We start from the raw sequence: 18,550 nt of genomic DNA on the forward strand, positions 1-18,550 counted from the left end.
TCCCCTATCCACCAGTCCCATTACCAATCCTTCCCCTATCCACCAGTACCCTAACCAACCCTTCATCTATCCACCAGTCCCATTACCAACCCTTCCCCTATCCACCAGTCCCATTACCAATCCTTCCCCTATCCACCAGTCCCATTACCAACCCTTCCCCTATCCACCAGTCCCATTACCAATCCTTCCCCTATCCACCAGTCCCATTACCAATCCTTCCCTATCCACCAGTCCCATTACCAACCTTCCCCTATCCACCAGTCCCATTACCAATCCTTCCCTATCCACCAGTCCCATTACCAATCCTTCCCCTATCCACCAGTCCCATTACCAACCCTTCCCCTATCCACCAGTCCCATTACCAATCCTTCCCCTATCCACCAGTCCCATTACCAATCCTTCCCCTATCCACCAGTCCCATTACCAACCCTTCCCTTATCCACCAGTCCCATTACCAATCCTTCCCCTATCCACCAGTCCCATTACCAATCCTTCCACTATCCACCAGTCCCATTACCAATCCTTCCCCTATCCACCAGTCCCATTTACAAACCTTCCCCTATCCACCAGTCCCATTACCAATCCTTCCCCTATCCACCAGTCCCATTACCAATCCTTCCCTATCCACCAGTCCCATTACCAACCCTTCCCTATCCACCAGTCCCATTACCAATCCTTCCCTATCCACCAGTCCCATTACCAACCCTTCCCTATCCACCAGTCCCATTACCAATCCTTCCCCTATCCACCAGTCCCATTACCAACCCTTCCCCTATCCACCAGTCCCATTACCAACCCTTCCCCTATCCACCAGTCCCATTACCAATCCTTCCGCTATCCACCAGTCCCATTACCAATCCTTCCCCTATCCACCAGTCCCATTACCAGTCCTTCCCCTATCCACCAGTCCCATTACCAATCCTTCCCCTATCCACCAGTCCCATTACCAAACATTCCCCTATCCACCAGTCCCATTACCAATCCTTCCGCTATCCACCAGTCCCATTACCAACCCTACCTCTATCCACCAGTCCCATTACCAACCCTTCCCCTATCCACCAGTCCCATTACCAATCCTTCCCCTATCCACCAGTCCCATTACCAACCCTTCCCCTATCCACCAGTCCCATTACCAATCCTTCCCCTATCCACCAGTCCCATTACCAATCCTTCCCCTATCCACCAGTCCCATTACCAAACCTTCCCCTATCCACCAGTCCCATTACCAACCCTTCCCCTATCCACCAGTCCCATTACCAATCCTTCCCCTATCCACCAGTCCCATTACCAATCCTTCCCCTATCCACCAGTCCCATTACCAACCCTTACCCTATCCACCAGTCCCATTACCAATCCTTCCCCTATCCACCAGTCCCATTACCAACCCTTCCATAATCACCATTCCCATTACCAATCCTTACCCTATCCACCAGTCCCATTACCAAGCCTTCCCCTATCCACCAGTCCCATTACCAATCCTTCCCCTATCCACCAGTCCCATTACCAATCCTTCCCCTATCCACCAGTCCCATTACCAACCCTTCCTCTATCCACCAGTCCCATTACCAGTCCTTCCCCTATCCACCAGTCCCATTACCTAACCTTCCCCTATCCACCAGTCCCATTACCAATCCTTCCCTATCCACCAGTCCCATTACCAATCCTTCCCTATCCACCAGTCCCATTACCAACCCTTCCCTATCCACGAGTCCCATTACCAATCAATCCACTATCCACCAGTCCCATTACCAACCCTTCCCCTATCCACCAGTCCCATTACCAATCCTTCCCTATCCACCAGTCCCATTACCAATCCTTCCCTATCCACCAGTCCCATTACCAACCCTTCCCTATCCACCAGTCCCATTACCAACCCTACCACTATCCACCGGTCCCATTACCAATCCTTCCCCTATCCACCAGTCCCATTACCAACCCTTCCCTATCCACCAGTCCCATTACCAATACTTCCTCTATCCTCCTGTCCCATTACCAACCCTTTCCCTATCCACCAGTCCCATTACCAATCCTTCCCATATCCACCAGTCCCATTACCAGCCTTCCCTATCCACCAGTCCCATTACCAATCCTTCCCTATCCACCAGTCCATTACCAACCTTCCCCTATCCACCAGTCCCATTACCAACCCTTCCCTATCCACCAGTCCCATTACCAATCCTTCCCCTATCCACCAGTCCCATTACCAATCCTTCCCTATCCACCAGTCCCATTACCAACCTTCCCCTATCCACCAGTCCCATTACCAACCTTCCCCTATCCACCAGTCCCATTACCAATCCTTCCCTATCCACCAGTCCCATTACCAATCCTTCCCTATCCACCAGTCCCATTACCAACCCTTCCCCTATCCACCAGTCCCATTACCAATCCTTCCCTATCCACCAGTCCCATTACCAACCTTCCCTATCCACCAGTCCCATTACCAACCCTTCCCTATCCACCAGTCCCATTACCAATCCTTCCCTATCCACCAGTCCCATTACCAACCTTCCCTATCCACCAGTCCCCTTACCCACCCTTCCCCTATCCACCAGTCCAATTACCAATCCTTCCCTATCCACCAGTCCCATTACCAATCCCTATCCACCAGTCCATTTACCAACCCTTTCCCTATCCACCAGTCCCATTACCGACCCTTTCCCTATCCACCAGTCCCATTACCAAACCTTCCCCTATCCACCAGTCCCATTACCAATCCTTCCCCTATCCACCAGTCCCATTACCAACCCTTCCCCTATCCACCAGTCCCATTACCAAACCTTCCACTATCCACCAGTCCCATTACCAAACCTTCCCCTATCCACCAGTCCCATTACCAATCCTTCCCCTATCCACCAGTCCCCTTACCAATCCTTCCCGTATCCACCAGTCCCATTACCTAGCCTTCCCCTATCCACCAGTCCCATTACCAATCCTTCCCATATCCACCAGTCCCATTACCAACCCTTCCCCTATCCACCAGTCCCATTACCAATCCTTCCCCTATCCACCAGTCCCATTACCAGTCCTTCCCACCAGTCCCATTACCAATCCTTCCCTATCCACCAGTCCAATTACCAATCTTTCCCCTATCCACCAGTCCCATTACCAACCCTTCCCTATCCACCAGTCCCATTACCAACCCTTCCCTATCCACCAGTCCCATTACCAATCCTTCGCCTATCCACCAGTCCCATTACCAACCCTTCCCCTATCCACCACTCCCATTACCAACCCTTCCACTATCCACCAGTCCCATTACCAATCCTTCCCCTATCCACCAGTCCCATTACCAACCCTTCCCCTATCCACCAGTCCCATTACCAACCCTTCCCCTATCCACCAGTCCCATTACCAACCCTTCCCCTATCCACCAGTCCCATTACCAACCCTTCCCGTATCCACCAGTCCCATTACCAACCCTTCCCTATCCACCTGTCCCATTACCAACCTTCCCTATCCACCAGTCCCATTACCAACCCTTCCCGTATCCACCAGTCCCATTACCAACCTATCCCCTATCCAGTCCCATTACCAACCCTTCCCTATCCACCAGTCCCATTACCAACCTTCCCTATCCACCAGTCCCATTACCAACCCTTCCCTATCCACCAGTCCCATTACCAATCCTTCCCTATACACCAGTCCCATTACCAATCCTTCCCTTTCCACCAGTCCCATTACCAACCCTTCCCCTATCCACCAGTCCCATTACCAATCCTTCCCCTATCCACCAGTCCCATTACCAACCCTTCCCCTATCCACCAGTCCCATTACCAATCCTTCACATATCCACCAGTCCCATTACCAACCCTTCCCCTATCCACCAGTCCCATTACCAACCTTCCCCTATCCACCAGTCCCATTACCAACCCTTCGCCTATCCACCCGTCCCATTACAAATCCTTCCCCTATACAACAGTACCATTACAAAACTGTCCCCTAGCCACCAGTCCCATTACCAGCCTTCCCTATCCACCAGTCCCATTACCAATCCTTCCCTATCCACCAGTCCCATTACCAATCCTTCCCTATCCACCAGTCCCATTACCAACCCTTCCCTATCCACCAGTCCCATTACCAACCCTTCCCCTATCCACCAGTCCCATTACCAACCCTTCCCTATCCACCAGTCCCATTACCAACCCTTCCCTATCCACCAGTCCCATTACCAACCTTCCCTATCCACCAGTCCCATTACCAATCCTTCCCTATCCACCAGTCCCATTACCAACCCTTCCCTATCCACCAGTCCCATTACCAACCCTTCCCTATCCACCAGTCCCATTACCAATCCTTCCCTATCCACCAGTCCCATTACCAATCCTTCCCTATCCACCAGTCCCATTACCAACCCTTCCCCTATCCACCAGTCCCATTACCAACCCTTCCCTATCCACCAGTCCCATTACCAACCTTCCCTATCCACCAGTCCCATTACCAACCCTTCCCCTATCCACCAGTCCCATTACCAGCCTTCCCTATCCACCAGTCCCATTACCAACCCTTCCCTATCCACCAGTCCCATTACCAACCCTTCCCTATCCACCAGTCCCATTACCAATCCTTCCCCTATCCACCAGTCCCATTACCAACCCTTCCCTATCCACCAGTCCCATTACCAACCCTTCCCTATCCACCAGTCCCATTACCAACCTTCCCCTATCCACCAGTCCCATTACCAGCCTTCCCTATCCACCAGTCCCATTACCAACCCTTCCCTATCCAGTCCCATTACCAACCCTTCCCTATCCACCAGTCCCATTACCAATCCTTCCCTATCCACCAGTCCCATTACCAACCCTTCCCTATCCACCAGTCCCATTACCAACCTTCCCCTATCCACCAGTCCCATTACCAATCCTTCCCCTATCCACCAGTCCCATTACCAACCCTTCCCTATCCACCGGTCCCATTACCAATCCTTCCCTATCCACCAGTCCCATTACCAACCCTTCCCTATCCACCAGTCCCATTACCAATCCTTCCCTATCCACCAGTCCCATTACCAATCCTTCCCTATCCACCAGTCCCATTACCAATCCTTCCCCTATCCACCAGTCCCATTACCAATCCTTCCCTATCCACCAGTCCCATTACCAACCTTCCCTATCCACCAGTCCCATTACCAATCCTTCCCTATCCACCAGTCCCATTACCAACCTTCCCTATCCACCAGTCCCATTACCAATCCTTCCCTATCCACCAGTCCCATTACCAATCCTTCCCTATCCACCAGTCCCATTACCAATCTTTCTCCTATCCACCAGTCCCATTACCAATCCTTCCCCTATCCACCAGTCCCATTACCAATCCTTCCCCTATCCACCAGTCCCATTACCAATCCTTCCCCTATCCACCAGTCCCATTACCAACCCTACCCCTATCCACCAGTCCCATTAACAATCCTTCCCCTATCCACCAGTCCCATTACCAATCCTTCCCCTATCCACCAGTCCCATTACCAATCCTTCCCTATCCACCAGTCCCATTACCAATCCTTCCCTATCCACCAGTCCCATTACCAATCCTTCACCTATCCACCTGTACCATTACCAACACATCCCCTATCCACCAGTCCCATTACCAATCCTTGCCCTATCCACCAGTCCCATTACCAATCCTTCCCCTATCCACCAGTCCCATTACCAATCCTTCCCCTATCCACCAGTCCCATTACCAATCCTTCCCCTATCCACCAGTCCCATTACCAATCCTTCCCCTATCCACCAGTCCCATTACCAATCCTTACCCTATGCACCAGTCCCATTACCAACCATTCCCCTATCCACCAGTCCCATTACCAATCCTTTTCCTATCCACCAGTCCCATTACCAACCTTCCCTATCCACCAGTCCCATTACCAACCCTTCCCTATCCACCAGTCCCATTACCAATCCTTCCCCTATCCACCAGTCCATTACCAGCCCTTCCCTATCCACCAGTCCCATTACCAATCCTTCCCCTATCCACCAGTCCCATTACCAATCCTTCCCTATCCACCAGTCCCATTACCAACCCTTCCCTATCCACCAGTCCCATTACCAATCCTTCCCTATCCACCAGTCCCATTACCAGCCTTCCCTATCCACCAGTCCCATTACCAATCCTTCCCTATCCACCAGTCCCATTACCAACCCTTCCCCTATCCACCAGTCCCATTACCACACCTTCCCCTATCCACCAGTCCCATTACCAATCCTTCCGCTATCCACCAGTCCCATTACCAGCCTTCCCTATCCACCAGTCCCATTACCAACCTTCCCCTATCCACCAGTCCCATTACCAACCCTTCCCTATCCACCAGTCCCATTACCAACCTTCCCCTATCCACCAGTCCCATTACCAACCTTCCCCTATCCACCAGTCCCATTACCAATCCTTCCCTATCCACCAGTCCCATTACCAACCCTTCCCTATCCACCAGTCCCATTACCAACCCTTCCACTATCGACCAGTCCCATTACCAATCCTTCCCCTATCCACCAGTCCCATTACCAATCCTTCACCTATCCATCAGTCCCATTACCAAACCTTCCCCTATCCACCAGTCCCATTACCAATCCTTCCCCTATCCACCAGTCCCATTACCAATCCTTCCCTATCCACCAGTCCCATTACCAGCCTTCCCTATCCACCAGTCCCATTACCAACCCTTCCCTATCCACCAGTCCCATTACCAACCTTCCCCTATCCACCAGTCCCATTACCAATCCTTCCCTATCCACCAGTCCCATTACCAACCCCCCTATCCACCAGTCCCATTACCAATCCTTCCCTTATCCATAAGTCCCATTACCAATCCGTCCCCTATTCACCAGTCCCATTACCAATCCTTCCCCTATCCACCAGTCCCATTACCAAGCCTTCCCCTATCCACCAGTCCCATTACCAATCCTTCCCCTATCCACCAGTCCCATTACCAAGCCTACACCAATCCACCAGTCCCATAACCAATCCAACCCCTATCCACCAGTCCCATTACCAATCCTTACCCAATACACCAGACCCATTACCAACCCTTCCCTATCCACCAGTCCCATTACCAATCCTTCCCTATCCACCAGTCCCATTACCAATCCTTCCCTATCCACCAGTCCCATACCAACCCTTCCCTATCCAGTCCCATTACCAGCCTTCCCCTATCCACAAGTCCCATTACCAATCCTTCCCCTATTCACCAGTCCCAATACCAACTCTTCCCCTATCCACCAGTCCCATTACCAATCCTTCCACTATCCACCAGTCCCATTACTAATCCTTCCTCTATCCACCAGTCAAATTACCAAACCTTCCCCTATCCACCAGTCCTATTACCAACCCTTCTCCTATCCACCAGTCCCATTACCAATCCTTCCCCTATCCACAAGTCGCATTGCCAGTCCTTCCCCTATCCACAAGTCCCATTACCAACCCTTTCCTTATCCACCAGTGCCATTACCAACCCTTTCACTATCCACCAGTCCCATTACCAACCCTTCCCCTATCCACCAGTCCCATTACCAAACCTTTCCCTATCCACCAGTCCCATTACCAACTCTTCCCTTATTCACCAGTCCCATTACCAATCCTTCCGCTATCCACCAGTCCCATTACCAACCTTCCCTATCCACCAGTCCCATTACCAAGCCTTCCCTATCCACCAGTCCCATTACCAATCCTTCCCCTATCCACCAGTCCATTTACCAATCCTTCCCTATCCACCAGTCCCATTACCAAGCCTTCCCTATCCACCAGTCCCATTACCAATCCTTCCCTATCCACCAGTCATTACCAGCCTTCCTATCCACCAGTCCCATTACCAATCCTTCCCTATCCACCAGTCCCATTACCAATCCTTCCCTATCCACCAGTCCCATTACCAATCCTTCCCTATCCACCAGTCCATTACCAACCCTTCCCTATCCACCAGTCCCATTAGCAATCCTTCCCCTATCCACCAGTCCCATTACCATCCTTTCCCCTATCCACCAGTCCCATTACCAATCCTTCCCTATCCACCAGTCCCATTACCAAGCCTTCCCTATCCACCAGTCCCATTACCAATCCTTCCCTATCCACCAGTCCCATTACCAACCCTTCCCTATCCACCAGTCCCATTACCAATCCTTCCCTATCCACCAGTCCCATTACCAATCCTTCCCTATCCACCAGTCCCATTACCAATCCTTCCCTATCCACCAGTCCCATTACCAATCCTTCCCTATCCACCAGTCCCATTACCAGCCTTCCCCTATCCACCAGTCCCATTACCAACCCTTCCCTATCCACCAGTCCCATTACCAATCCTTCCTATCCACCAGTCCCATTACCAATCCTTCCCTTATCCACCAGTCCCATTACCAACCCTTCCCCTATCCACCAGTCCCATTACCAATCCTTCACCTATCCACCAGTCCCATTACCAATCCTTCCCCTATCCACCAGTCCCATTACCAACCCTTCCCTATTCACCAGTCCATTACCAACCTTCCCTATCCACCAGTCCCATTACCAATCCTTCCCTATCCACCAGTCCCATTACCAAGCCTTCCCCTATCCACCAGTCACATTACCAATCCTTCCCTATCCACCAGTCCCGTACCAGCCTTCCCTATCCACCAGTCCCATTACCAATCCTTCCCTATCCACCAGTCCCATTACCAACCCTTCCCTATCCACCAGTCCCATTACCAATCCTTCCCCTATCCACCAGTCCATTACCAACCTTCCCTATCCACCAGTCCCGTACCAGCCCTTCCCTATCCACCGGTCCCATTACCAACCCTTCCCTATCCACCAGTCCCATTACCAACCCCCCTATCCACCAGTCCCATTACCAGCCTTCCCTATCCACCAGTCCCATTACCAACCTTCCCTATCCACCAGTCCCATTACCAAGCCTTCCCTATCCACCAGTCCCATTACCAATCCTTCCCTATCCACCAGTCCCATTACCAGCCTTCCCCTATCCACCAGTCCCATTACCAATCCTTCCCTATCCACCAGTCCCATTACCAACCCTTCCCTATCCACCAGTCCCATTACCAACCCTTCCCTATCCACCAGTCCCATTACCAATCCTTCCCTATCCACCAGTCCCATTACCAATCCTTCCCTATCCACCAGTCCCATTACCAATCCTTCCCTATCCACCAGTCCATTACCAACCTTCCCCTATCCACCAGTCCCATTACCAATCCTTCCCCTATCCACCAGTCCCATTACCAACCCTTCCCTATCCACCAGTCCCATTACCAATCCTTCCCCTATCCACCAGTCCCATTACCAATCCTTCCCTATCCACCAGTCCCATTACCAGCCTTCCCTATCCACCGGTCCCATTACCAATCCTTCCCCTATCCACCAGTCCCATTACCAATCCTTCCCTATCCACCAGTCCCATTACCAGCCTCCCTATCCACCAGTCCATTACCAATCCTTCCCTATCCACCGGTCCCATTACCAACCCTTCCCCTATCACCAGTCCCATTACCAACCCTTCCCTATCCACCAGTCCCATTACCAACCTTCCCTATCCACCAGTCCCATTACCAATCCTTCCCCTATCCACCAGTCCCATTACCAGCCTTCCCTATCCACCAGTCCCATTACCAATCCTTCCCTATCCACCAGTCCCATTACCAATCCTTCCCTATCCACCAGTCCCATTACCAGCCTTCCCTATCCACCGGTCCCATTACCAGCCCTTCCCTATCCACCGGTCCCATTACCAATCCTTCCCTATCCACCAGTCCCGTACCATCCTTCCCCTATCCACCAGTCCCATTACCAACCTTCCCTATCCACCAGTCCCATTACCAATCCTTCCCTATCCACCAGTCCCATTACCAATCCTTCCCTATCCACCAGTCCCATTACCAATCCTTCCCTATCCACCAGTCCCATTACCAATCCTTCCCCTATCCACCAGTCCATTACCAACCCTTCCCCTATCCACCAGTCCCGTACCAACCCTTCCCTATCCACCAGTCCCATTACCAACCTTCCCTATCCACCAGTCCCATTACCAACCCTTCCCCTATCCACCAGTCCCATTACCAATCCTTCCCCTATCCACCAGTCCCATTACCACACCTTCCCCTATCCACCAGATCCATTACCAACCCTTCCCCTATCCACCAGTCCCATTACCAACCCTTCCCTATCCACCAGTCCCATTACCAATCCTTCCCTATCCACCAGTCCCATTACCAACCCTTCCCTATCCACCAGTCCCATTACCAATCCTTCCCCTATCCACCAGTCCCATTACCAGCCTTCCCTATCCACCAGTCCCGTACCAGCCTTCCCTATCCACCAGTCCCATTACCAATCCCCTATCCACCAGTCCCATTACCAACCTTCCCCTATCCACCAGTCCCGTACCAATCCTTCCCTATCCACCAGTCCCATTACCAACCCTTCCCTATCCACCAGTCCCATTACCAATCCTTCCCTATCCACCAGTCCCATTACCATTCCTTCCCCTATCCACCAGTCCCATTACCAACACTTCCCTATCCACCAGTCCCATTACCAGCCTTCCCTATCCACCAGTCCCATTACCAATCCTTCCCTATCCACCAGTCCCATTACCAGCCTTCCCTATCCACCAGTCCCATTACCAACCCTTCCCTATCCACCAGTCCATTACCAATCCTTCCCTATCCACCAGTCCCATTACCAACCTTCCCTATCCACCAGTCCCATTACCAACCTTCCCTATCCACCAGTCCCATTACCAATCCTCCCTATCCACCAGTCCCATTACCAATCCTTCCCTATCCACCAGTCCCATTACCAACCCTTCCCTATCCACCAGTCCCATTACCAATCCTTCCCCTATCCACCAGTCCCATTACCAATCCTTCCCTATCCACCAGTCCATTACCAACCTTCCCCTATCCACCAGTCCATTACCAACCCTTCCCTATCCACCAGTCCCATTACCAATCCTTCCCTATCCACCAGTCCCATTACCAATCCTTCCCTATCCACCAGTCCCATTACCAGCCTTCCCCTATCCACCAGTCCCATTACCAATCCTTCCCTATCCACCAGTCCATTACCAACCTTCCCTATCCACCAGTCCCATTACCAATCCTTCCCTATCCACCAGTCCATTACCAACCCTTCCCCTATCCACCAGTCCCATTACCACCCTTCCCTATCCACCAGTCCCATTACCAATCCTTCCCTATCCACCAGTCCCATTACCAACCCTTCCCTATCCACCAGTCCCATTACCAATCCTTCCCCTATCCACCAGTCCCATTACCAATCCTTCCCTATCCACCAGTCCCATTACCAACCCTTCCCTATCCACCAGTCCCATTACCAACCCTTCCCTATCCACCAGTCCATTACCAATCCTTCCCCTATCCACCAGTCCCATTACCAATCCTTCCCTATCCACCAGTCCCATTACCAACCCTTCCCTATCCACCAGTCCCATTACCAATCCTTCCCTATCCACCAGTCCCATTACCAACCCTTCCCTATCCACCAGTCCCATTACCAATTCCCCTATCCACAGTCCCATTACCAACCTTCCCCTATCCACCAGTCCCATTACCAATCCTTCCCTATCCACCAGTCCCACCAACCTTCCCCTATCCACCAGTCCCATTACCAATCCTTCCCTATCCACCAGTCCCATTACCAATCCTTCCCTATCCACCAGTCCCATTACCAGCCTTCCCCTATCACCAGTCCCATTACCAACCCTTCCCTATCCACCAGTCCCATTACCAATCCTTCCCTATCCACCAGTCCCATTACCAACCTTCCCTATCCACCAGTCCCATTACCAATCCTTCCCCTATCCACCAGTCCATTACCAACCCTTCCCTATCCACCAGTCCCATTACCAATCCTTCCCTATCCACCAGTCCCATTACCAACCCTTCCCCTATCCACCAGTCCCATTACCAATCCTTCCCTATCCACCAGTCCCATTACCAATCCTTCCCTATCCACCAGTCCCATTACCAACCCTTCCCTATCCACCAGTCCCATTACCAATCCTTCCCCTATCCACCAGTCCCATTACCAATCCTTCCCCTATCCACCAGTCCCATTACCAACCCTTCCCTATCCACCAGTCCATTACCAACCCTTCCCTATCCACCAGTCCCATTACCAACCTTCCCCTATCCACCAGTCCATTACCAAGCCTTCCCTATCCACCAGTCCCATTACCAACCCTTCCCTATCCACCAGTCCCATTACCAACCCTTCCCTATCCACCAGTCCCATTACCAATCCTTCCCTATCCACCAGTCCCATTACCAACCTTCCCCTATCCACCAGTCCCATTACCAATCCTTCCCTATCCACCAGTCCCATTACCAACCCTTCCCCTATCCACCAGTCCCATTACCAGCCTTCCCTATCCACCAGTCCCATTACCAATCCTTCCCCTATCCACCAGTCCCATTACCAATCCTTCCCTATCCACCAGTCCATTACCAACCTTCCCCTATCCACCAGTCCCATTACCAATCCTTCCCTATCCACCAGTCCCATTACCAATCCTTCCCTATCCACCAGTCCCATTACCAACCCTTCCCTATCCACCAGTCCCATTACCAATCCTTCCCCTATCCACCAGTCCCATTACCAATCCTTCCCTATCCACCAGTCCCATTACCAAGCCTTCCCTATCCACCAGTCCATTACCAGCCTTCCCCTATCCACCAGTCCCATTACCAATCCTTCCCTATCCACCAGTCCCATTACCAACCCTTCCCTATCCACCAGTCCATTACCAATCCTTCCCCTATCCACCAGTCCCATTACCAATCCTTCCCTATCCACCAGTCCCATTACCAGCCTTCCCTATCCACCAGTCCCATTACCAATCCTTCCCTATCCACCAGTCCCATTACCAATCCTTCCCTATCCACCAGTCCCGTACCAATCCTTCCCTATCCACCAGTCCCATTACCAATCCTTCCCTATCCACCAGTCCCATTACCAACCTTCCCTATCCACCAGTCCCATTACCAGCCTTCCCTATCCACCAGTCCCGTACCAATCCTTCCCTATCCACCAGTCCCATTACCAATCCTTCCCTATCCACCAGTCCCATTACCAACCCTTCCCTATCCACCAGTCCCATTACCAATCCTTCCCCTATCCACCAGTCCATTACCAATCCTTCCCTATCCACCAGTCCCATTACCAATCCTTCCCTATCCACCAGTCCCATTACCAATCCTTCCCTATCCACCAGTCCCATTACCAACCTTCCCTATCCACCAGTCCATTACCAACCCCTTCCCCTATCCACCAGTCCCATTACCAACCCTTCCCCTATCCACCAGTCCCATTACCAAACCTTCCCTATCCACCAGTCCCATTACCAATCCTTCCCTATCCACCAGTCCCATTACCAATCCTTCCCTATCCACCAGTCCCATTACCAATCCTTCCCTATCCACCAGTCCCATTACCAACCTTCCCCTATCCACCAGTCCCATTACCAATCCTTCCCTATCCACCAGTCCATTACCAATCCTTCCCCTATCCACCAGTCCCATTACCAACCTTCCCTATCCACCAGTCCCATTACCAACCTTCCGCTATCCACCAGTGCCATTACCAACCCTTCCCCTATCCACCAGTCCCATTACCAATCCTTCCCCTATCCACCGGTCCCATTACCAATCCTTCCCCTATCCACCAGTCCCATTACCAATCCTTCCCCTATCCACCAGTCCCATTACCAATCCTTCCCCTATCCAACAGTCCCATTACCAATCCTTCCCCTATCCAGCAGTCCCAGTAGCAACCCTTCCCTATCCACCGGTCCCATTACCAACCCTTCCCCTATCCACCAGTCCCATTACCAATCCTTCCCTATCCACCAGTCCATTACCAATCCTTCCCTTATCCACCTGTCCCATTTCCATACCTTCCCCTATCCACCTGTCCCATTACCAATCCTTCCCTATCCACCGGTCCCATTACCAATCCTTCCCTATCCACCAGTCCCATTACCAATCCTTCCCTATCCACCGGTCCCATTACCAACCCTTCCCCTATCCACCAGTCCCATTACCAATCCTTCACCTATCCACCAGTCCCATTACCAATCCTTCCCCTATCCACCAGTCCCATTACCAATCCTTCCCCTATCCACCAGTCCCATTCCCAACCCTTCCCCTATCCACCAGTCCCATTACCAACCCTTCCCCTATCCACCAGTCCCATTACCAAACCTTCCACTCTCCACACGTCCCAGTACCAACCCTTCCCTTATCCACCAGTCCCATTACCAACCCTTCCCCTATCCACCAGTCCCATTACCAACCCGTCCCTTATCCACCATTCCCATTACCAATATTTCCCCTCTCCACCAGCCCCATTACCAATCCTCCCCTATCACCCAGTCCCATTACCAACCCTTCCCCTATCCACCAGTCACATTACCAATCTTTAACCAATCCACCAGTTACATTACCAACCCTTCCCCTCTCTACCAGTCCTATAATCAACCCATCCCCTATCCACCAGTACCATTACCAACCCTTCCCCTTTCCACCAGTCCCACTGCCAACCCTTGACCTATCCACCAGTCCCAATACCAACCCTTCCCTATCCACCAGTCCCATTACCAGTCCTTCCACTATCCACCTGTCCCATTAACAATCCTTCCCCTATCCACAAGTCACATGACCAAACCTTCCCATATCCACCAGTCCCATTCCACAAGCTTCCCCTATCCACCAGTCCCATTACTAATCCGTCCCCGATCCACCAGTCCCATTACCAACCCTTCCCTATCCACCAGTCCATTACCAATCCTTCCCTATCCACCAGTCCCATTACCAATCCTTCCCTATCCACCAGTCCATTACCAATCCTTCCCTATCCACCAGTCGCAATACCAAACATTCACCTATCCACCAGTCCCATTACCAACTCGTCCCTTATCCATCAGTACCTACAGCAACCCTTCCCCTCTCCCCCAGTCCCATAAGCAATCCTTCCCCTATCCACCAGTCCCATTACCAACCTTCCCTATCCACCAGTCCATTACCAATCCTTCCCTATCCACCGGTCCCATTACCAATCCTTCCCTATCCACCGGTCCCATTACCAACCCTTCCCTATCCACCTGTCCCATTACCAACTTCCCTATCCACCAGTCCCATTACCAATCCTTCCCTATCCACCAGTCCCATTACCAATCTTCCCCTATCCACCAGTCCCACCAATCTTCCTCTATCCACCAGTCCCATTACCAATCCTTCCCCTATCCACCAGTCCCATTACCAACCCTTCCCATATCCACCAGTCCCATTACCAAGCCATCCCTATCCACCAGTCCCATTACCAATCCTTCCCTATCCACCTGTCCCATTACCAATCCTTCCCCTATCCAGTCCCATTACCCTTCCCTATCCACCAGTCCCATTACCAACCCTTCCCTATCCACCAGTCCATTACCAATCCTTCCCCTATCCACCAGTCCCATTACCAATCCTTCCCTATCCACCAGTCCCATTACCAATCCTTCCCTATCCACCAGTCCCATTACCAATCCTTCCCCTATCCACCAGTCCATTACCAATCCTTCCCTATCCACCAGTCCCATTACCAACCTTCCCTATCCACCAGTCCCATTACCAATCCTTCCCTATCCACTAGTCCCATTACCAATCCTTCCCCTATCCACCAGTCCCATTACCAATCCTTCCCCTATCCACCAGTCCCATTACCAACCCTTCCCTATCCACCAGTCCCATTACCAACCCTTCCCTATCCACCAGTCCCATTACCAATCCTTCCCTATCCACCAGTCCCATTACCAATCCTTCCCCTATCCACCAGTCCCATTACCAATCCTTCCCTATCCACCAGTCCCATTACCAACCCTTCCCTATCCACCAGTCCCATTACCAACCTTCCCTATCCACCAGTCCCATTACCAATCCTTCCCTATCCACCAGTCCCATTACCAATCCTTCCCTATCCACCAGTCCCATTACCAACCCTTCCCTATCCACCAGTCCCATTACCAACCCTTCCCTATCCACCAGTCCCATTACCAATCCTTCCCCTATCCACCAGTCCCATTATCCTTCCCTATCCACCAGTCCCATTACCAACCCTTCCCTATCCACCAGTCCCATTACCAACCCTTCCCTATCCACCAGTCCCATTACCAATCCTTCCCTATCCACCAGTCCCATTACCAACCCTTCCCTATCCACCAGTCCCATTACCAGCCTTCCCCTATCCACCAGTCCCATTACCAACCCTTCCCTATCCACCAGTCCCATTACCAACCCTTCCCTATCCACCAGTCCCATTACCAACCCTTCCCTATCCACCAGTCCCATTACCAATCCTTCCCTATCCACCAGTCCCATTACCAACCCTTCCCTATCCACCAGTCCCATTACAACCCTTCCCTATCCACCAGTCCCATTACCAACCCTTCCCTATCCACCAGTCCCATTACCAACCCTTCCCTATCCACCAGTCCCATTACCAATCCTTCCCTATCCACCAGTCCCATTACCAACCTTCCCCTATCCACCAGTCCCATTACCAATCCTTCCCTATCCACCAGTCCCATTACCAACCCTTCCCTATCCACCAGTCCATTACCAACCTTCCCCTATCCACCAGTCCCATTACCAATCCTTCCCTATCCACCAGTCCCGTACCAATCCTTCCCTATCCACCAGTCCCATTACCAATCCTTCCCTATTCACCAGTCCCATTACCAGCCTTCCCTATCCACCAGTCCCATTACCAATCCTTCCCTATCCACCAGTCCCATTACCAACCTTCCCCTATCCACCAGTCCCATTACCAATCCTTCCCTATCCAGTCCATTACCAATCCTTCCCTATCCACCAGTCCCATTACCAACCCTTCCCTATCCACCAGTCCCATTACCAACCCTTCCCTATCCACCAGTCCCATTACCATTTCCCCTATCCACCAGTCCCATTACCAATCCTTCCCTATCCACCAGTCCCATTACCAACCCTTTCCCTATCCACCAGTCCCATTACCAACCTTTCCCCTCTCCACCAGTCCCATTACAAATCCTTCCACTATCCACCAGTCCCATTACCAACCCTTCCCTATCCAACAGTCCCATTACCAATCATTCTCCTATCCACCAGTCCCATTACCAAACCTTCCCCTATCCACCAGTCCCATTACCAACCCTTCCCCTATCCACCAGTCCCATTACCAACCCTTCCCCTATCCACCAGTCCCATTACCAATCCTTCCCCTATCCACCAGTCCCATTACCAATCCTTCCCCTATCCACCAGTCCCATCACCAACCCTTCCCCTATCCACCAGTCCCATTACCAACCCTTCCCCTATCCACCAGTCCCATTACCAATCCTTCCCCTATCCACCAGTCCCATTACCACTCCTTCCCCTCTCCACCAGTCCCATTACCAATCCTTCGGCTATCCACCAGTCCCATTACCAACCCTTCGCCTATCCACCAGTCCCATTACCAACCCTTCCCCTATCCACCAGTCCCATTACCAATCCTTCCCCTATCCACCAGTCCCATTACCAACCCTTACCCTATCCACCAGTCCCATTACCAATCCTTACCCTATCCACCAGTCCCATTACCAACCCTTCCCCTATCCACCAGTCCCATTACCAATCCTTCCCCTATCCACCAGTCCCATTACCAATCCTTCCCCTATCCACCAGTCCCATTACCAACCCTTCCCCTATCCACCAGTCCCATTACCAATCCTTCCTCTATCCACCAGTCCCATTATAAACCCTTCCCTATCCACCAGTCCCATTACCAGCCTTCCCTATCCACCAGTCCCATTACCAATCCTTCCCCTATCCACCAGTCCCATTACCAACCCTTCCCCTATCCACCAGTCCCATTACCAACCCTTCCCTATCCACCAGTCCCATTACCAATCCTTCCCCTATCCACCTGTCCCATTACCAACCCTTCCCCTATCCACCAGTCCCATTACCAATCCTTCACCTATCCACCAGTCCCATTACCAACCCTTCCCCTATCCACCAGTCCCATTACCAGCCCTTCCCCTATCCACCAGTCCCATTACCAATCCTTCCCCTATCCACCAGTCCCATTACCAATCCTTCCCCTATCCACCAGTCCCATTACCAGCCCTTCCTCTATCCACCAGTCCCATTACCAACCCTTACCCAATCCACCAGTCCCATTACCAACCCTTCCCCTATCCACCAGTCCCATTACCAATCCTTCCCCTATCCACCAGTCCCATTACCAATCCTTCCCCAATCCACCAGTCCCATTACCAATCCTTCCCCTATCCACCAGTCCCATTACCAACCCTTCCCCTATCCACCGGTCCCATAACCAATCCTTCCCCTATCCACCTGTCCCATTACCAACCCTTCCCCTATCCACCTGTCCCATTAGGAATCCGTACCCTATCCACCAGTCCCATTACCAATCCTTCCCCTATCCACCAGTCCCATTACCAAACCTTCCCCTATCCACCAGTCCCATTACCAATCCTTCCCCTATCCACCAGTCCCATTACCAATCCTTCCCCTATCCA

General features: G+C 51.9%; 1 long non-coding RNA gene across 2 annotated transcripts; it reads right to left on the reverse strand.

The window, feature by feature from the left end:
- Positions 1-1,082: 1,082 nt before the first annotated feature.
- LOC127000464 (uncharacterized) lies at positions 1,083-17,417 on the reverse strand. Of its 2 annotated transcripts, none has more exons than XR_007754058.1 (3): positions 17,147-17,417; positions 14,059-14,145; positions 1,083-1,299 (listed from the first exon to the last, which is right to left on the reverse strand). It is a non-coding gene; the product is annotated as an uncharacterized LOC127000464 (long non-coding RNA). The 2 variants fall into 2 exon arrangements; XR_007754057.1 differs by having other exon boundaries at positions 14,059-14,176.
- Positions 17,418-18,550: the final 1,133 nt, after the last annotated feature.

The sequence above is a fragment of the Eriocheir sinensis genome, chromosome 18, assembly GCF_024679095.1.
Source record: "Eriocheir sinensis breed Jianghai 21 chromosome 18, ASM2467909v1, whole genome shotgun sequence".
Lineage (NCBI taxonomy): Eukaryota > Metazoa > Arthropoda > Malacostraca > Decapoda > Varunidae > Eriocheir > Eriocheir sinensis.